The sequence below is a fragment of the Berghia stephanieae genome, chromosome 4, assembly GCF_034508935.2.
Source record: "Berghia stephanieae isolate SIO BIC M18660-M18661 chromosome 4, UCSD_Bste_1.3, whole genome shotgun sequence".
Taxonomy (NCBI): domain Eukaryota; kingdom Metazoa; phylum Mollusca; class Gastropoda; order Nudibranchia; family Aeolidiidae; genus Berghia; species Berghia stephanieae.
Window position 1 is genome coordinate 92615971 of NC_088363.1, and position 22500 is coordinate 92638470.

The 22500-nt window shown below is 37.2% G+C and overlaps 1 protein-coding gene across 1 annotated transcript in view; it reads left to right on the plus strand.

The window, feature by feature from the left end:
• The window catches only part of LOC144971581 (uncharacterized), a 62667-nt gene that overhangs the window by 38741 nt on the left and 1426 nt on the right, over nucleotides 1–22500 (plus strand). The window lies entirely within an intron of this gene.

Sequence of the window (22500 nt, forward strand, 5' to 3'; positions counted from 1 at the left end):
GGAGAATTTTTCAAAGGGGGCATCCGCCATTTTCCGATAGTTTAAGCCAGTTATAAGTTACCATGCTCTTTGGGGAAGAAGTGATTTTTTCCGACTGTTGAAGAGTAAGTGAACTGACCAATAGCCCGGGTTTGACTTCATGGGAGTGACAGGGATTTGAAACAAACCGGGCGTATGAGTCAAAAATCTCAATAAAAAAATATAGCTTATTAAACAACTCAAACACCCCCGGGTCGGTCTAGACGGAGCGGGCCGAAGGTCGTACGAACTGACTTTATACGATGATGTGTCAACAAAAGTTTTTTTGGTTTTTGCTAGCAAACCCCATTAACTTTTGTGTTTTTTAAAATTAACTGTGAGGGTTTTGATGCATTGTTTTTGGGAAAAAAAAAAAAAAAAAAAAAACAACAACAAACCATAACTATGCCACCGGATTTCCCCTCCAAACACACGACCAAACACAAACTACACACACACACACACAACCACATACACACACACACAGACACAACACACACACACAGACACAAACTGTGGTAACCTTAAACGTTTATGAGGTTAATATAATTTAGTAAAAAAAAATACTGATAAAAATGACTGGCGGAAAAACCATAATAAAGAGGTCAGTGAATCAATGTCGATTTTCTAAAAAATTGCGCTTGGCAAAAGCTTTTTCATTGCCATCCGGGGAAGTATTAACGGCCAAACACACAAAACTGTTTTTTATCGATAAAGTTTAAGTCAGGTAATACAGTTCGTGAGAATCATAAACGCGGAGGGAAAAAAAACAATAACGAAACCTGAGTGATCTTTTTTTGAACTATCTATACCCCATGAGAAAATGACAAAATGCAATTATTACATTATTGTATGGTGGTTTTTCCAAAGGGGGGGGGGGGGGGGGGGGATAATATTTTTTAGGATTTAAACTGTGATAACGATGGATGTATCGATTTGGTTGTTGTTATAAAATTGGTCGTATTGGTTGAAAGCCCGTCATTCCTCTCTCTCTCTCTCTCTCTCTCTCTCTCTCCCTCTCCCCCCTCTCTCTCCTCTCTCTCTCTCCTCTCTTTATAAAAATATTTTTAAAAATATCTTATTCAAAAATTTTCCGATAAAAATGACAACAATAGATAACTGATTCGATGCTACACCAAATACCAGATAATGAAAAAACTTAGTAATGGTAACAAAAAATAATAATGATAATAATAAATAATAAAAAATAATAATAATTTTAATAATAATAATAAAATAATAATAATAATAATTATATTATTATTATTATTTATTATTATTATTATTATTAAATTATTATTAAATTATTATTATTATTAAAATATTTTATTATTATTATATTTTTATTATTATTATTATTATTATTATTATTATTATTATTACTATTATTATCATTATTATTATATTAATTAATTTATTATTATTTTTTATTATTATTATTATTATTATTATTATTATTATTATTATTATAAGGTGATGATGATGAGGGATGATGAGATGATGAATGATGATGATATGATGATGATTATGAAGATGATGATGATGATGATGAGATGAGGGATGATGATGATGGAGATATGGGATGAGGATATGATGAGATGATGATTATGATATGATGAAATTTTTTCCATATTTATTGTTCTAACAAGTGGAAAATCCGCCAAATTCGAGGGTAACATAAAGGCATGTTACAGTATGGTATAAAAAAAAAATATATACATATGGGGGATTGATGAATAAGTGAAGGGAATCCAGGCAACAGATTATAACAAAGAATCCAGGACTCGGCGAATTGTATCCCGGACAAAATCGGATCGAAGGTCCTGGGTTCGAGCCTCGATCGGCGCATAGTTAGTCCTTGGAAAAGGCTCTTTACTCACATTCTCTCATCGTACTCAGGTAAAAGAGTACCTGGCCCCTTGACAGCGTTGTCTCCTGTCCCAAAAAAATTGTAATAAACCCTAACAGGCGTCAAGTCCCGTCTTACATGTTGCTGTTGGCCAGGGACCCCTTGTAAGCGCTTTTAGCAAGTTTTCGTGGATATTGCGCTAAAAAAAAGCCTCTTTTTAAAAGTATTTCAGAATATAAATTTAGAAATTGTCCAAGATCGACGTGCAAGTTTCAGGTCGACCACCCAATTTCTTATGGGGGCCCTTGGGTTTTTAGAAATCTTTAAAAAATGACGCAAAATATTGTCCATTTTCAACAATGTTAAACTAGCCCCTAAGTGGGTTCGGATTTTCAGACCTGCTTTTAAATTTCAACGTTGACCAAGATCTAATGTCTATATTTGATGGAACAATATGCGTAATTAATTTAGTAAAAAAAAATACAATAAAATTTTTCTTGGCTACAATTTTTCAAAATCAAAAAAATTAAATATCACCATTAAACATAAGAACCTTTGACCTCCGGGTGGAGTATCTGAACATTCAATCGAAGTGAAACAGATTATCTTTCTTATCTCATGACCCCCGCACTCAGGCTGGTTCCCGGCTACCAAAGTAGGTAGGTAGTAGGAGGAAGGTAGGTCGATAGATAGATAGTAGATAATAGGGGGAAGATAGATAGATAGATGATAGATAAATAATAGATAGATAGATAGATAGATAGATAAAATAGATGATAGATAGATAGATAGGTAGGTATAGGGAGGTAGGTAGGTAGATAGATAATAGAAGATAGATAGATAATAATAGATAGATTTGATGATAGATAGATAGATAGATAGATAATAATAGATAGATAGATAGATAGATAAATAGATAGATAGTAGATAGATAGATAGAAAATTATAAAACAAAAACCATGAAATAATAGTGCTCAACTTTAGAATAAAAGGAGCTAACGATAACAACGTTGTAGAAGTCAAACTATCTTAATTTCAAATGTTTATAGATAGATAGATAGATAGATTTCATACATATGGATAGACGGACACTTACAGACCGACAGGCATACAGATAGCTAGACAGAAAAACGGATGTGAGAGAGAGAGAGAGAAGAAGAGAGAGAGAGAGAGAGAGAAAGAGAGAGAGAAAGGAGAGAGAAGATAGAGATAGAGAGAGAGAGAGAAACACAGAGAGAGAAAACAGAGAGAGAAGAGAAGAAAAGAGAGATAGAGAGAGAGAGAGAGAGAAAACAGAGAGAAGAAACAGAGAGAGAGAAGAAAGGGGAGAGATAGAGAGAGGAGAGAGAGAGAGAGAGAGAAAGAGAGAAAGAGAAAGAGAAAAGAGACAGAGAAAGAGACAGAAGACGGAGAGGGGGGGAAGGGGGGGGGGGGGGGGGGGGGGGGGGGGGGGGGGGGGGGGGGGGGGGGGGGGGGGGGGGGGGGGGGGGGGGGGGGGGGGGGGGGGGGGGGGGGGGGCGCAAAAAAGAAATCGTTTGAAATGAGAAGTCCACTAGATAATTCATGTTTTCCTCGAACTCTGACACCAGAAAAGACAGACAGCTGATAGATTCCCCAAGACTCATTCATCCTTAGTAGTATTCTAAAAAGAAACTTTGTCCCAGAAAAACTTAACCTACATTGAGTTTTGTTCCATGTTTTTTTTCTTCTCGCGAGTCGTAAACAATGATTGAGGATTTCCACATGACCTGGATAGGCAGATGCAAGGCCTACAATGTTTGCTCGATTTTTTTATTTTTTATTTTTTTTTATGGATACCTATTTACTTCAAGTTATTGGCTCTTTCAGCCGTAGCTCAAAAGCACTTTCTTTACCAATAACAAGAGATTTTCGGATTATAATTTTTTTTTTTTTATGGCTTGGAAGGGGCTCTGGATTCCTCCTCCTCCCCCTCCCCCTCCTCCTGTTCCCCCTCCCTCCCTCTGTCTCTCTGTCTCTCTCTCTCTCTCTCTCTCTCTCTCTCTCTCTCTCTCTCTCTCTTTCTCTCCAACAAGCACACTTTTCTTTAGAGTCTTGTCAAAAGGCAACAATTTATGCAAATAATATACGACTAATTTAAGGGGACTAAGTTTTGTCTAATTTACATCGGTGATTCTTACACTCTCAGTTCGTATTTACAGTTTTAAAAATTAGACGATAGGACAGATGTGGATTTCACAGTTAATTACAGAATCAACGAAATTGGCGTGACTCAGCTCTTTGTTATGAACAGCTCTCACTTATTGTGTCAATCAGACTATTAAACGTTTAAGGTTACACATAGTTTATGGTGTTGGTGTGTTATATCCGGCTGGCGGATGTTGTGAGTATTTAAAACTAAGCGCATAGCAGCATCCATTCAATACCGAATTGTTTTAAACAGCAGATTGAAGTGCGGCTATGTGGCTAGTGGTATAACACTCGCTTTCGGATCGGAAGGTCCTGGGTTCGAGTCTCGCGCTGGGTGCATAGTCGAGTCCTTGGAAAAGGCTTTTTACTCACATTCTCTCACCGTACTCAGGTGTAAAATTAGCACCAGGCCGTTAACAGCGTTGTCTTTTTCCGAAAAATTGTAATATCGCCTAACAGGCGTCATGTCCCATCCTACATGTTAAATGTTGCTGTTGACCAGGGACCCCTTGTAAACCGATTTGGGCACATTTAGTGGATATTGCGCTGTATAAAGCTCAATTATTTTTTTAAAGTGCGCCACAAACATCCGAAGCGACAGTAGAGTACCAGATATGAGTCAATGTTACCATTTCCTTTAAATAAGTTACATTCCGGAATTTGAGTTGAAACCATAGCAATCTGGAGTATAGATAGCATTGGTTGAAACCAATTCAACCCCCCCCCCCCCCCCCCCCCCCCCCGCGCCTTTCCAAATAAATAAGTAAATAAATAAATAAATAAAATCTTAATACCTGTCCCCCCCCCCCCCCCCCAAAAAAAAAGCGATCAATCCATCAATAAATAAATAAAAAATTGATAGAGCATTCATGGTGTCACCGTTCCCCACCGAGAAAGCGCGAACATGACCTCTAAACAGGTCACCAGGTCAAAGTCAGTGCGTCAGCATACAACAAGATATGAAGTGAGTAGAAAAGTGCCAGAAGACAATAGAGAATAAAAATTTTTTTCGCGGCGGTGGTGGGGTTTGAACCTGCGACCTTATTGGTACGACAACTCCGCCTGGCAGGTGAGAGCGTGGCTCTACCGTGTGAGCTATCCACGAACACAAAAATATTCGTTTCAAACCCAAAGTCATTTCTAGATCCCTCTCTCACCCACTTCTTGAGATCGCCGATTCGTTCACCACCATCGCGAAGTAATTTTGACCAGCAGTTAAGCTTAATAGCCAATATTCTCATCACAAACATATAACATAGAAACGATTGAGACATTGAGTATGCTCCGTGTATGGGGTGAATTTTTAATTCAGAAAAGTGAGTGGAGCAGGCACTTATGTTGGTAACAACAAGATATGAAGTGAGTAGAAAAGTGCCAGAAGACAATAGAGAATAAAATTTTTTTTTTCGCGGCGGTGGTGGGGTTTGAGCCTGCGACCTTATTGGTACGACAACTCCGCCTGGCAGGTGAGAGCGTGGCTCTACCGTGTGAGCTATCCACGAACACAAAAATATTCGTTTCAAACCCAAAGTCATTTCTAGATCCCCTCTCACCCACTTCTTGAGATCGCCGATTCGTTCACCACCATCGCGAAGTAATTTTGACCAGCAGTTAAGCTTAATAGCCAATATTCTCATCACAAACATATAACATAGAAACGATTGAGACATTGAGTATGCTCCGGTGTATGGGGTGAATTTTTAATTCAGAAAAGTGAGTGGAGCAGGCACTTATGTTGGTAACAACAAGATATGAAATGAGTAGAAAAGTGCCAGAAGACAATAGAGAATAAAAATTTTTTTCGCGGCGGTGGTGGGGTTTGAACCTGCGACCTTATTGGTACGACAACTCCGCCTGGCAGGTGAGAGCGTGGCTCTACCGTGTGAGCTATCCACGAACACAAAAATATTCGTTTCAAACCCAAAGCCAGGCGGAGTTGTCGTACCAATAAGGTCGCAGGTTCACCACCACCGCCGCGAAAAAATTTTTTATTCTCTATTGTCTTCTGGCACTTTTCTACTCACTTCATATCTTGTTGTTACCAACATAAGTGCCTGCTCCACTCACTTTTCTGAATTAAAAATTCACCCCATACACCGGAGCATACTCAATGTCTCAATCGTTTCTATGTTATATGTTTGTGATGAGAATATTGGCTATTAAGCTTAACTGCTGGTCAAAATTACTTCGCGATGGTGGTGAACGAATCGGAGATCTCAAGAAGTGGGTGAGAGAGGGATCTAGAAATGACTTTGGGTTTGAAACGAATATTTTTGTGTTCGTGGATAGCTCACACGGTAGAGCCACGCTCTCACCTGCCAGGCGGAGTTGTCGTACCAATAAGGTCGCAGGTTCAAACCCCACCACCGCCGCGAAAAAAAATTTTATTCTCTATTGTCTTCTGGCACTTTTCTACTCACTTCATATCTTGTTGTTACCAACATAAGTGCCTGCTCCACTCACTTTTCTGCGTCAGCATAGTTTTCTACACACACACACACACACACACACACACACACACACACACACACACACACACACACTTATTAACTCCGAAATTCTAACGCGCTGACCTGTACCGGCAGCAGCGGGCGGAACATCGGGTGGCGGCCATATTATTGCAAACGTCACCATAAGGCCATCTTTTGAGCAAAGTTTGTGAATTATTAATTATTTTATGATATTATGATAGAAATAGTCTTTCTTTTTCTAATTAATCTATCTACACGTTGAAATAAAACGAGGCGCCGGTGCATCCATCTATGCCATAGGTGGGTGTGTGACGTCAGTTTTATTCATACGTTGCGGCTGACGCCTCTTCTTTTTGTTATTTTTACCAATAATAGGGGAATAATATTAGTGTGATTTGAAAATCCTGGTTCAAATCTCATTGGAAGTGTGCAAACAGTCATCTCTGTAGCACTGGGTGCATATTATAATAATATTGTGCAACTGATTTTCAGGTTTTAGAGTGAAAATATCTTATTATAATTACTGGTCGTCAATAAAGTTCATCAATCCACGCTCATTTATAAAGGGAATGAGATTAGCGGAAGAGTAGCGTCCCTTGATTGGACGTCACCCATAGTCTGTGACGTCACCGGCGGAAAAGTTATTAGAGAGAGAACGTCATATTGGTTGAAGCGAGGACGAGAGACGCATGCACACAACCAACATGACGTTCTCTCTCTAATAACTTTTCCGCCGGTGACGTCACAGACTATGGGTGACGTCCAATCAAGGGACGCTACTCTTCCGCTAATCTCATTCCCTATAAGTCCCGTATTGATAAAACTCGACCTGCTATTAAAATAATTATGTCATCGTATGATTCACAATATGTAACCTATCTAGTCATTGTTTATGCATTATCCAAAGAATTGGTTACATACACACTTCCAAAGAGTTTTGTGTTTGTAACCACTCCTACGGATAGACCTGTAAATGAGCTCTATAAAAATTGACTGAAACTGAACCTCACTGAAACTCTTCGGTATCAGAAAAATCCAAAGAATCAAAATGAAAGGTAAACAGCAAGCTCGCTTGAGCAAAACAATGGCAGAAAACTAATTTACGTGGAAATTAATTAGGCTACTTACCATTGTTTCTTATAATTAGGTACCCAATCAGCGAAGAAATTAGAAACGGTCAACCAGTTTGTTTACAATATGAGACAATCGAGATGTGCTTGTAGCAATCATATAACTTTCGATTTGAAGGTGTCTACATAACGCACTTCCGGCGTTCGCATTAAACTTTTACATACTTTTATGAAATTTTGCCTTAGACGAAACAGTGAAATTTATCGCTCGGCGGCTCAGTTAAAATTGGCTACCGTTGGGATCACGACAGGTTTGGAAAAAAAAAATAATTTCACGAAGGCTGTCTGAAATTACACTGGGGTGTGTTCAGACAGGGCAATTCTAAGAAGTATCACTTAGCCTTGGCAATATTATATCCATCGTTTAATATAAAGGCCCATGAGCTATGCGTAGCGCTGTGGAACATTCCTAATTACTTCACGGTCATTCGACTACGATTCATGAATTCTTTCTTTCTTCTTCATTTCTTTTTTTCCTTTTTAAAAATATTTGACGAATTGACTGATTTCAGTTAATTGACTGAGAATTTACAGATCTTTATGTTAGTAGCAGGATGCATTGTCAGATTCTGAAGATTACGGACGCAAAAGAGCGAGAATTGATAGCTTTCTTGGCGACCAGCATATATTATTTATTAGATTTAGAAAATAAGACGACATCACTCTGAAACCAGAAGATTAATTAAACAAGGTAGGTAGGTATCCAATCCTCAGGAAAAGTAGTTTTACACTTTCAATGAGAATGGAACCAGTTATTTTGACATCACACTTGTGATCCCTATTTTAGCTCACAATGCGAGTTTTTCTTAGCTGTTTTCTTTTTTTTTTGTATCGAGTGCTACGAAAATTACTTTTTGGCTCGAATTGAATGGGGGCAAATTATGAACTCTTCTTCTCCTTCTATGATGATGATGATTATTATTGTTGTTATTATTATTATTGTTATTATTACTATCATTATCATAATAATAATAATAATAATAATAATAATAATAATAATAATAATAATAATAATATTAATAATAATAATAATAATAATAATAATAATAATTATTATTATTATTATTATTATTATATTATTATTATTATTATTATTATTATTATTATTATTATTATTAAACGGCTAAACTCAACCCCAAGCTCATATTTTCGTATGCAGATTCAATTTTCAACGTCAAGTACAACTCGACACGATACCATTCTGAGACGATGGGTCAGAATCGCTGATTGGGGGATGACTGCGTCGGATAAATATTCAAAAATTGTTCAATTAAATTAGAAAAAGAACACAGCAAACTTAGGACAAGAAGCAATTACTTTTCTGTTAGAACAATTAATACTTGGAATAACTTGCCAGAGAGAGTTGTGATTGCTGAAAGTGTAAACGCCTTCAAAGTGCTGAGTTGGACAGATTCTGGAAAGAGTTGCCAACAATCTGTGATCCATGCTACCACACAGACTAGACCCTTGAAAGATGAATTGGCAAAACTGAATACTCTGCCTGAACCATCTACATTAATTCAATTCAATTCAATTCAATTCAATTCAATTACTATCTCCATCAAGTGATCTTATTTGTCAAGGCATCGATAAACTAAAAATAGATTTTCTTCAAAATGGTAGACAGTTTAAAAACGGGATTGAGTAAATAATTTATTATAATTTGTTCATCATAAACATTTTTCTCACTTTCGTCTGCTTGTTTGTTTGCTGCCTGGCCATCAACCTCGAGTCCTCAATGACCCCAAAACGGCGGGGCCAATGACTTACAATCTTAAACAAGCAAAAATAAAACGGAAGGATTTAAAGTCAGCGGACTGAACGAGAGAGCGAGAAAGTGAACGCGAGTGAGTGAGAGCATCACGAATCGCAGGCGAGGCGCTGGCGAGGGCGAGAAGCAAGTGCCGAGGACACGTTGTTGTTGTTATTGTTGTTTAAAAATAGAAAGAGTGGGAGGGAGGGGAGTTGAGGTCGGCAGATATATTATAATACTCGGCTGTTTTCGTAGTTGTTCGCGTGTTCTTATCGTTTGTCCTTGAGGAGGCCGAATTAACGAGAAACTATGTCGCGAAAAGGAAAGGTGAAGAGGGGGAGAGAGGGGTGCGGCAACGAGCCAACGACCTAACCCTCGTGTGTGTGTGTGTGTGAACGGGGAAATATTTGTGTAAATTCGCGATTGTGTGTTGGATTTCCCCCTACCGGCTCTCTCTCTCTCTCTCTCTCTCTCTCTCTCTCTCTCTCTCTCTCTCTCTCTCTCTGTGTGTGTATGTGTGTGTTTGTGTGTTGTGTGTCCCTTCTTCGATACCAATGTCTACTCCTGCACATTATTTTTGACAGTCCCTCTGAATTTCATAATAATAATGCTGAAAACTTATATAGCGCTATAGAAAACGGTCGGGGCTGCCTGAAGCCGGTGATCGTGAAAATACTAACGACGGAGTGAAAATGAAGAGACTTCGAAGCCTCTCCATTTTCACTCTTTCGTTGGGAATTTTCACCATCAGACATAGAGAGATCATTCAAACAGACACACTCACGCACACCTACTCTCCTTCTCTCTCTCCCCTCTCTCTATCTGGCGTTGGTACACACAATCTCGAGTAGACACAGATAAAAGCCGACACACACGAGATATAGGTGGAGAACACGAGGAAAATATAGTTCAACGAGGAGCGTTTTGCGTCACGAGTGAAAAAACTCATTCATGTGCGAGGCCGTGCAACGTAGAGAGGCGAGAGGCGGCCGTCTCGTGACAGCTGATTGGTCGACTCGCCTGATATTGCTGTTAGAACTGACTCAAGTCACGAGCCGCTAGCGAGTGGATTTTCCCACCGTGTTTCTCTCAATAACAAACTACTAATTCTCCGGTCATTCGCATCTTGGCTTAGTTTTCAACTTGCCACCTTCTGGTAAACATCGTACTGTGTGAAAACATTCCTGTTGGAATTGTGTTATAAACAAACAAAAAAAACAGTTGAACGGACTACTTATTTCTTTCACATTCTTTGAACATTGGATTATATGTTTAAAATTATCTTATAACTGTGTTTGAACACATCATTTATTGGATTTAAATTTCCTTGTACCAATTGGACCAATAACTGTCTTCAAAGAAAGTTCTGATGTAAGTTTTACTAACTGCCATAATATTATTAGATAATTTAACATTACCTACTTTGCCATTGCCTTGGTGATGAAAGAGAAACAACAATCAATAAATAGTTATGACAATATTTTAAACTTTCCTTTTATGAATTGGACCATTGTATTCAAATAAAAGTTTTCATGCAAGTTTTTACAACTATGTAAATGTACCTCAGTAAGAAATACGTACCCTATCCTTCCTTTGGTCGTCCTTAATGATGAAAAAATACCAAACAATTAACAATAAAGGCATTATCTTAAGATTATCTTAGGATGAGCTTTATCAGTTCAAACCATTATAAGACTAGTCTCATTTACATATTTCTCTAACAGTTATATAGCCATCAGAGAGAAAATAAAACTTTATAGATTGCCTAAGCCATGAGAATATTGAAATGATAAATCTTATGTTATTTGAATATGTGACTATTTAAAAATTATAATAAGACGTCAAAAGTATGCAATTTAATTTTTCAATTATCTGAACAGAAACTGTAATTTATATCATCATTGTTTTCAATTGTTTAAATTGACATCTCTCTTTTTTTGTTTTAGATCCTTGTATGAGAGCCCAAAGTTGATGGAGGTGCTTCAAAGAAACCGTGTTTTATATGGACTAGCGCCCACTGCAGCCATGTATCCTCCTGCAGTGCACCGCATGTTTGTGTCCCCTTCAATGTCTACTCGTGTTACACATACGAGGCTAACACCCCTTCCAGAACACCCACACCAGAGCGCCAGCAACGAGCAAAGCATCGTCATCTTTACACCAACCAAAAACACCAGCTGCTCCAATGGACATTTCGCTAGTCAGACCCCAACCCTTCACTCTGTCTTTGAGGTGAATTTTTTAATTTTTTCCCTGGAAATTTATTTAAAAAATCCCCCCGTGACCAATTTTAAGAAATTTACCCTTTTACAATTGGGAAAATATTTTTTTTAAAATTCGATTCTTTTTAAAACCCTCCCCCCCTTAAAAATTCCCAAGGTTCCCTGGAAAGAAAACACCCCGAAATGACTTTTTCAACTTTTATGAAAAGGCGTTTTTTCAAATTTTTTTCCAAATTTCAACGTTCCCCCCAAAATAAAACACCTATTTTTTCCCCTTGGTGTCTTGAGGGAAAAAAAAACCCATTCCCTTCCCCCTATTAATATCATGACTTCTTTTCTTATAACTAGTCCACCCCAAATTTTTTAACAGTAAATGGGAAGGGGGAAAACTTTATAAAAATGCGAAAATGGAAAGAAAATAAACGGGTTTAAATTGGTTTTTTTAATTTTAAATAAAAAATTTTAAAATTGAATTTAAAAAAAAACCAAAAAAAACCCCTAATTTATTATTTTTTTAAGTTTTTTATTTACCTCTCTCTTTTTTTTTTTTTTTTTTTTTAGTTTTTTGAACCCTCAGTTTTTCAAAACCCCCCCCCCCCCCCCCTTCCCCTTTTCTCCATGCCGTTTTTTCCCCCTTAAAAAGGAAAAATTTTCAGTTAAGGAGTCTACCCTCCCCACCCCCGGGACCAGCATTACTTACAAATCAGGTACCAAAATACATTTTCAAATTATCTGCGAAACTTTAAAACTTGCTAAGGGAAATTTCGTTACCCCAAAATACACCCAAAACCTTTCTTTCAACTCGCCCTAAAAATTTAAAATTTTCCCATTTCATTTTCATTCCCAATAAAAAAATTTTAAAAAATTCATCAAAGCATGGGGATTTTCCCAATCCTTTTCTTCTTTTTTTTTTTTTCTTTTTTTTTTTGCGTTTTAAAGTGGGCCTTTTTTTTCCCCCTTCTACTAAAAAGTTTTTCTAAGTCTCGGTTTGGTTTTTTCCTGCTTTTTTTTACTCATATGGGGGGAAGGGTTTTTGGTTATATGTTCCCAAGAATAATTTATTTACTTTTTTCATTTTCCCCCAAAAAAAAGTTTCTTTAATGGGTCTTTTTTTTTTTAGGGCTTTGGGTTGTTAAAATGTTTTGTTTCCAATTAAAAGCAAGGGGAAAAAAAATTTTCTTTTTTAAAAGGAATTTTCAGTGGGAAAAAAATTTTTTTTCCCCTCTTTTCCATTTACCTTTTTTTCTTACCCAAATTAAAAACGGGAGCAAAAAAATTAAAAACCCTACTACAGTCCTTTTTTTAGTTTAGAAAACAAGACCCAAAACACCCCTTATTTTTTTAAAAATTTATAATTGTAAAGGAAAAAGAAAAAAGGAAAAGAAAGGAAAAAAATAGAGAGGGAGAGGGGGGAAAAAAAAATTTTTTTTTGGGAAAAAACCCCAAAAACCACCTAGTACTTTATTTCCAATTTTTCAAAAATTTTTGGAAAACCACTTTAAAACGGAGGGTGACCCCCGGAAGGGTGCAAAGCTTCCGGGGGCCCCGTTTTTTAATCGTTCCTTGGGCCAGTATACGGGGGTTTGAAATACAAAAGCAAAAACCCTGATGGTTGGGGTAAGGGTTAAAATTTTTCCTCTCCCCCTTTTTTTTCCCCTTTTTTTTTTTTGTTTTTTGGTTTTGTCTTTAAACCCGCTCCCCCCCTTTTTCTTCTTCATATCCTTAAAGACAAAGGGGTCGCCTAAAAAAGATTCCCCAAACATTTGCCTTTTTTTTCCCCGTCTTCTTTTAACCGCCTGGTTAAAAGAAAAGGCACTCATTTATAAGCAAAAAATTTTTCCCTGGGTGGGGGGATTCCCTCCCTTCCTTTTTTTTTTTTTTTTTTTTTTTTTTTTTTCTTTTGCATTTTGTGCTTTGGGCCACCCTTTTTGATTTATGGGCCTTTCGAAAGGTGGTTTTTGATCATCAAAGGGTAGGGTTGAGTGGGAAAATTTGTTTCCCCAAAAAATCCTTCGTGCAAGTCTTGTTTAAAATAGGCGTCCCATTAAGCGGTTTTTTTAATTATGACCTTTTTGGGGGTTTTTTAAATTTTATGTTCAAACATTTAAGCTAAAGAAATTTTTTTTTTTAAAACCCTTTCACACAAAAAAGGGGGCCGCCCCCAAAACCCCAAACCTTTTTTTCAAACTAAAACCCCGGCTCTTTTGCTATTTATTTGTTAAAAAACCCCCACAAAACCCCCCAAAATTTTTTTCCAATAAAATTTTTTTTATTTTTTTTAAGGGGGAGAAAAAAAGGGATGGGGGGGAAAAAAAACCCCCCCCCCCCCCCCCCCCCCCCCCCCCCCCCGTATAATTTATAATTTTCCTTTGTTCTTTTAAAGGGCCCCCGTACAATTTTCATGAACATCCCCTTGCCCCCCCCAAAACCCGCCAAAGCCCCCCAAGTTTCCCCAAACTGACCTTAAATGAGGGGCAAAACGCTTAGATTTCATTTCCCCCAACTTCGGGCCCTTTTGGGGTTTTGGTGGGTTCGGGTTGGCTTTTCCCCCGTTTTTTCAAAAAACCTGAGGGGTTCTGGTCGTGGTGTGGTAGGGGGGGGGGGGAAAAGGGAAGAGAGAGAAAAATTTTTTTTAAAGATCAAAAAAATGTTTTGTAAAAAAAAACGCCCCCCCTGTTTCAATAACACGACATACAAAAACTAAATTAAACACCAAAGACCCAAAAAGTCAAAAATGAAAAAACAAGTCGTTAAAAAATTCTTTTTTTTAAAGCCTTCGAGCTTCCCGTTTTTTTTGTCATTTTTCCCCGAAATCGGTCGAGGGAAAACGAGAGAGAGAGAACCCCTTTTTCGTCTTCTCGTTTTATTTTCCCCGGGTTAACCTATTTCTTTTCCTTCATATTTGTCCACTTTACACAATCTCTGACCCCCCCCAATTTTGGTTTTTTAAAATTTTTTAAACCCTTTCTCTTTTTTATTTTTTAAACCCCCAGGGTTTTTTTGGGGGTTTTTTTTTTTCTTTTTCCAAAAAACCTTAAAAAACCGGTTGTTTAGGGGGGGGGTTTTTTTTTTTGTTTTTGGGGTCCAAATTTTCGATTTTCCCCAAAAAAATTTTTTTTTAAATTTTGGCAAATTTTTCTTTCAAGGGGCCCCGAAGGGGAGCAAATGGGTTTTGGGGGGGGGGGGGGGGGGGGGGGGGGGGGTTTTTTATAAAATTCATTGACTGGGGTTTTATAATTTTACCCGGGGGTTTTTTAGAAAACCCCCCCAGGTTTTTTCCCCCCCCCCCCTCCTCTCCCCCATTTTTTTCCCCCCCCCCTTTTTTTCCCCCTTTTTTTTTTTCCCTTTTTTTCCCCCCCCCCCCCCCCTTCCCCCCCCCCCTTTAAAAATTTTTTTTTAATTTTAAATTTTATTACACAATTTTTTTTCCCCCCCCCCCCCTTTTAATTCAAAAAAAAGAACCTTAATATAAAATACGGTCACAAGTTTTTTGTTTTTTGTCCCTTTCAAGGGGGCAAAAAAACAACAAAACAAAAACCCCGGCTTTTTTTTTTTATTTAATTTCAAAACCCCCCCTTTCCAAAATTTTTTTTTAACCATTAACCCGTTTTATCAATTCTTTTTTTCCCCTTTTAAATCTTCTTTTGATGTTGATACACCTTTATTTAAACACAGGGTTTTAAAGGGAGAGAATAATAGAACCCAAATCTTTTGCCTTCTGTCTAGTTTAAAAAAAAAAAAAAAAAAAAAAAAAAAAAAATTTTTTTTTTAAAAAACCCCAAAAATTTTTAAAAAAAAAAAAAAAAAAAAAAAAAAAAAAAATATTTTTTTAAAAAAAAAAAAAAAAAAAAAATTACCCCCATTTTAAAAAAATTACCGTCCCCCCAAAACCCTTATTTTTATTTAAAAAAAAACCAAAAACCCCCCCCCCCCCCAACCCCCCCCCCAAAAAAAAAAAAAAAAAAAAAAACCCCCCAAAAAAACCCTTTTTTTTTTTTTTTTTTTAAAAAAAAAAAAAAAAATTTTTAAACCCAAAAAAAAAAGAAAATTTTTTTTTAACCCTTTAAAAAAAAAAAAAAAAAAAAAGAAAAAATAAATAAAACAAAAAAGGGGAAAAAAAAAAACCCCCCCCATTTAAAAAACAAAATTTATTTTTTTTACCCAAAAAAAACCATTTTTTTATTTAAAATTTTTTAAAAAAAAAAAAAATTTAATTTTTTTTTTAAAAAAAAACTTTTTTTCCCCCCCAAATAAACCCAAAAAAAAAAAATTTTTTTAAAAAAAAAAAAAACAACCCAAAAAAAAAAAAAAACCCCCCCCCCCCCCTTTTTCCCCCTTTTCCCCCCCCCCCTTTTAAATTTTTTTTTAAAAAAAACCCCCCCCCCCCAAAAAAAAAAAAAAAAAAAAAAAAAAAACAAAAAACCCCCCCCCCCCCAAAACCCCCAACTAAAAAAAAAACCCCCCCCCTTTCCCCCCCCCCCCCCCCTCCCCCCGAAAAAAAAAAAAAAAAAAAAAAAAAAAAAAAAAATGACAAAAACAAATTTAATTTTTAAACCCCCCCCCCCCCCCCCCCAAAAAAAAAAAAAAAAAGGGGGGGGGAAAGGGGGGGGGGGGGGACAAAAATCTTTTTATAATTTTAACCAAGAAAAAATTTTTTTTTAAAAAAACCGGAATGAGTTGGCCTGCCTTTAAAAGGTGGGGGGGGGGTCCGGGGACTTGTGGGAAGCGGGAACCCCTTTTTTTTGAAAAAGGGGTGGTAAAAAAAATGTTTTTTTTTTTTTTTTTTAAAAAAGTTAAAAAAATTTTTAATCTTTCCAGCCCCCAAAACCCCAAAAAAAAAAAAAAAAAAAAAAAAGGGGAAAAGGAGAAAAAAAAATTTTTTTTTTTTTTTAAATGGGGTTTTTTGAAAGTTAAATTTTCCCCCTTTTAACTTTTTTTCCGGCCCCAGGGGTTTAAATGGAAAAAAAATTTTTATAAATTTTTTTTTTTTAAAAATTTTTTCAATACCCCCAAAAAAAAATTTAAAAAAGTAATAGCCTATTTGTAAAAGGGTTCCTCTTGATTCTTCCTTTTAAAACAATTTTAAATGGTTTTCCAAATTTTAAAAAGGGGAAATTTTGGGGGTTGTTTGTTCAAGGCATGGCATGACGTCATAGGTAATTCAAGGTATCGATCCCTCTTCTCTCTCTCCCTCTCTCGAAAAAGTTGTAGAGTGAATTAGAGTAGGACACGGACATGCACGGGAAAGACGGAAGTGGGGTGAGGGTTGGTGGTGATATTTCGTAAATTGCGGTTACATTATTTGGATTTACGAGGATTGGATATTTTTTTTTTAGAGAGAGAGAGAGAGAGAGAGAGAGAGAGAGAGAGAGAGAGAGAGGGGGGGGGGGTGTGATTGCGAGTCAGGTCTTGCCGCAGTTATATGTTATGGTGACATGAATCCGAATGCTAAAAAATTAGTTTTTCAATTTATGTTTTTTTTTTCAACCAGGAAGTTGCATGTTGGCCCTGCTCTATAATACATTGGCATGGGTGGGTGCGTCTGGCGTTACGTGTGTGTGGTGTAATTTGACTGTTTAATCAAATTCATACTTTGTATTTGAATAGAGGAAGTCGGTGAAGAAATGTAAATGTTTTTTGTTTGTTGTTTAAATAGTGTAATCGTATTTGCATTATCTACACACGCTCACACACACACACACACACACACACACACACACACACCCAGAGAGAGAGAGAGAGAGAGAGAGAGAGAGAGAGAGAGAGAGGAGAATGGGAGTATTATAATTAAATGGGTATGCTTATGTTTAAATGTTAAATTTACCCCCTTTTAATGTGTCTTTGTTTTGCCGGCAACAGTCAGAGGTACTTCAACATGGAAATCAGAATAGATATCGAAAGCGGCTGAGTTTCCTGCTTTTATAGATAGGGCTTAGTCAATACCCTTGTTCATAAATGACATGGTATAAAAAAGTACATCAGACCTATTTAGTCAATCTGGATCTCCAGGCGTCTTGATAATCTTCCATAGGTCAGAAAGTCAAGGTAAGACTGGACTACTTTCCAAAATTACTGACAAGGTGCGTAGATTAGGAGTGTGTGTGTGTGTGTGTGTGTGTATGTATGTATGTGGAAGTTGAAACTCACTGACCACCACCTGTGTTACTAATGCCACAGCCACAGTTACCTATTAGGTAACTTCTATCATTGTTATAGTAAAACTGGTCTGCGAGAATAACAGACGCAATTTCAATGTGTCGCATCGTCGTGAACGAATTTGGTATATGGCAATTTCTTTATATTAATCAAATTCACAGCTTTTTAACATTTAATATCTGTCCATCTCGCTCTCTCTCTCTCTCTCTCTCTCTCTCTCTCTCTCTCTCTCTCTCTCTCTCTTCTTCTTATTATATATATATATATATATATTATATAATATATATATATATATATATATATATTATATATATATATATAAAGCACGAACGTCGTGTTAATGTGACTTTTGATGTCCGGTCAGCCAAAAATTGTGCGTTTGGTTCGTTGGCCTTGAATCACCGTGACTCGGTCAGGAGAGACGAAGGTTAAAAGGTCTCGCGAACTCCCAATTCGTTTCGTTTGGTCCAATCTGAATTTGTCGGTTGGCTGTTTCTGTTTCTGTTCAGAACTGGCCACAAGATCACCCTTTTCAACGTCTGCTTCTTCTGTCGCTTCATTGACTTTGACTTCCCTCTTTACCTCGTCTTGGGGTCATCATCGCCATCCGCTGACCTTTGCGTTAGCTCACACTGGTCAATTTTTATTTTATTTTATTAAAACATTTATTTATTATTTTTTTTTTTTTTTTGCCTTTTTTATCGTCCTTTTTCGATTTATCTTTTTGAAATAATTTTTATCGCATTCGTTCTTGTTGCTATCTAAATCTTCGTCGAGTGTCAACTTGTAGTCGGAAAGATGACAAAACAAAGAACATAAATAGCCGTTTGAATGTTTACGGTAGATGAAGAAGAGGATATCCATTTTGTCATGAATTAATTTTTTTTCTCTCTCTTTGGTTTCGAATTTCGAAAGTTTCTATAATCTTATGTTTATATTATTCTTTTTCTCTTTTTCTTTCTTTTTTTTTATGGCTGGATGTTAAGACTCTAGTAGTCATTAGTCGGTCAATTCTTTTTTGTTGTTGTTGACAACTTTCGGTCTTTGTATTATTGCTACTGTATGTGGTCTGGTCTGGCTGGCTCGTAACTCGTCTCATCTAGACCTCTTAATCCCTCACGTCTGTTGATATCATTTTTGTGATGATGCTACGCTCTCAGTGTGACGATTATGATGTGGATGATGATGTTAGTGGTGGTCATCTAAAGGTCGATCGTGTGACCTCTTGACCTCCCCCCCCCCCCCCCCCAAAAAAAAAAAAACAACAAAACTCTGGCCAAAATAACTCCTCGTCTTTCCTACGAAAACGCCAGTTGCGCTGAGAAATCCTGTTTTTGTTTCTAGTTGGGAACTGCTGCTCTTTTACCGTGAAGAGCAGACGGTTATGGATGGATGGATGGACGGTCGGATGTATAGATGGATGAAAACAGTCCATAGATTAGCAGAGGCACGGAGTGACAGTGACCCCAGGAAACCCGTGGCCCTCAAATTTTGTGGGGTCAATGCGCTTGCTGACCGCTGAAGATGCAGAATAGTGTGTAGTTAAAAAGTGCATTCGAGTTCGCGCGGTGAGGGGGTCCACTATGTATTCACTATTTATTAGGCAGAGGTTGTGATAGCAATATCATAAGCAGACAATAAGAAACGCAGGCGGGCAAGTAACACGGATAACAATGCAATCTTAGAATCTTTTTTAATTTTCGCCTTTTTGATCCGCGAACCTTTATCTTACTTTTACTAGACGCTCGTAATTTTAATATGACACCAGGCTTAAATGATCAGATGGTGTCACAAAGGGCGCGCACACACACACACACACACACACACACACACACACACACAGAGAGAGAGAGAGAGAGAGAGAGAGAGAGAGAGAGAGAGAGAGAGATCACTTAAGGACAAGTTATTTTCTTTCCCGTTCCCCATCCCCCATGCGTCTTTTTATACATTTTCATTTACTACACGTTTTGGTTGTGTTCTCCAAACATGCACCTGTCCCTATTAACGAAACAGCAGCGTGCATGTCCCAAGCATTGGGTGCATTTCAAGGACACACATCACATCGCACGTCTGCTCCCAAGTTTTATTCATTTGCTGCACAGCCAATTTTATTTTTAACATTCTTCCACTCCGTCCCCGTCCCCCTCACCCACCCATTTTTTCCATCACCCTGGGCCATCTAGATAAGACATTTTGTATTGTGCTCTCCACAGTCGTCTGCATTTGCGTGACATTTAAATTTGAAGAGGAAATTTTATTATATCCCCTCGTTTCGTCCCGTCAGCCCGACTTTCCCATAATTATATATATATATATATATATTATATATATTATATATATATATATATATATATATATATATATATATATATATATATATAATTTTTTTCACGGTAATCTTGCCTTTGGTTGCATAACAATAGCACCACCCGTGTCCTAGACCGATGATTGGAATGAGTATAACTTTTTTACATTTTTCAATTCTAGAAAATAACCTTGCGTAACGCCTCTCTCTCTCTCTCTCTCTCTCTCTCTCTCTCTCTCTCTCTCTCTCTCTCTCTCTCTCTCTCTCCTTAAAACACTTAGCCTACACACTACACCTCACACACGACAAAGCATGAGGTTGGGGCTTGTCTTAAAACCAGACACAACACACACGCACACTCCTGCTCGTGACGTCAATGGCAAAAGGAATGCGGACGTCTATTTTAATCCTATGGCTTTGCTTAGCTATTGCTTTACCTACTCTTCCTACTCTTGATAACCAATAGAGACGATCGAATACTTTATATATATATAAATTAATGCAGTTGACTTTCCCTATTTAATATCCCAGGGATAATTCATTCTTTCGGGCTGTTTTGTGAGAGTGAACTTTAGAATGAACAACTGTGAATGATGACCAACGAACGCCTCCTTTAGTTGCCCTACATGTTTAGAAGATGATAATAAATGAAGCCTGCAGTCTTTTATTTATTTATTTACTTACTTATTTATTTATTTATTTTAAATTTTCACTTTCTTCTGGTTATTTGGAAAACAAAATTTATGCAACCCTGAACCCTAATGCCCCAGTCACAGTCAGAAATACCGTGTCGCGCGCGTCATTTGTCCCGGCTTGAAAAGGTCAACTCGTGGGAAGGGGAGGCAACGGCGAATGTCAGACGAGACCATCGCTGCGGTTTCAGACTTGAACCGAGGACAAAGCGCGTCGCGTCGAGATTAGGTACCATGGGTAGGAGGTAGATAATAAACAGTTGACTGATGACATGATTTGTCAGAATCACGGGATAAGTCAATTCGATTTTTAAAAAAACACACAAAAAAAACCAACAAACTGGTTAGATGGTATTTGTTGACAAAAATTGTTGACATATGACGACGGGAATGATAACACAACACGTAGTAGATATTCATGGTCGCCATTGTGACCCTTAGACCAAACAATGTTTGCACTTGATATGGAATTAGACACAACATCAAACATCAAGTGGTCGTTATCGCAATGGATGACATTGCGCGACAAGTACGACCATTCCTTTTGTTATAATTTCGGTCAAGTTCAGTTAGTGCGTGCCGGTTGCGAAAATTACAATGGCTGCATTCTGGTTAGCATAATTTATTATGGCTTCATAATACTATTTTAATATCATAATTATATTTTATTTATTATTGTTTTGTTTTGTTTTTTCCGTGACCTTCACAGAATTTGTTTGGACATTGCACTGATATCAGGACTTGTGATATGCATGTAAATTTATATTGATACAAAAGGACAATGAGCCAGTAAGCCTGCGGATTTTCTGAAACGAGAGAGAGAGAGAGAGAGAGAGAGAGAGAGAGAGAGAGAGAGAGAGAGAGACCTAATGTTAGACTGTCCTTGAACAGATCGTACGATCATTCCATGCGATGATAATTTGTTTATCTACGTCGTCGGAGGTCGTATTGACTTTGAGCCAAATATAGATAGATGAAATGTTTTGTGTCATAGGACGAAGTCCACTTATTAGGTTTATTATTATTATTATTATTGCTATTTTTAATAAACATATTTCTTAGAATCTTAATCGTTCTGTCATGTACTAGGATTTTCTTACACACACACACACACACACACACACACACACACACATACATACATACACAAGCACGTGTGTTTTTTGTGAATACTCGCATGCACCTGCAAGGCGAGCAAGTAGGATAAGAGGGTCTCTCAGGGAAGTGTCTGTGTATGAATATATGTGTAAGTAGGTGCATGCACTGTGCGCAACTGTGCACGATGCAACGGAAGGAAAGAAAAAATATTAAGAATGTCAGAAAGGAATGGGGGCAAGGTTAAATTGGGTTATTTCTTTGTTCTCCATAATATGGTACAGACATTTGATAAAGGTGCTTTTTTTTATGGAGAGAGAGAGAGAGAGAGAGAGAGAGAGAGAGAGAAGGGGGGGGGGAGGTATATAATTAATATAGTAACTAAATAATTTTATTATTAAATTACTTATTATTAAAGGATAATTTAACTTAATATCATGTAAATTATTTATCCATGAAGCAGTCGTTACATTTTGCAACATACATGCTTTGATTTAAGTGGATGTTTATTAAGTTCAGTGTCAAATTATTTGGAAACGAAACATTTGTTTGATGACGCTCTTGTTAACCGGACGCTATTTAGCGAATAAGTAAACAGCAAACAACCGGATTTAGATCCACGGATTGGTTTTGGGGACGA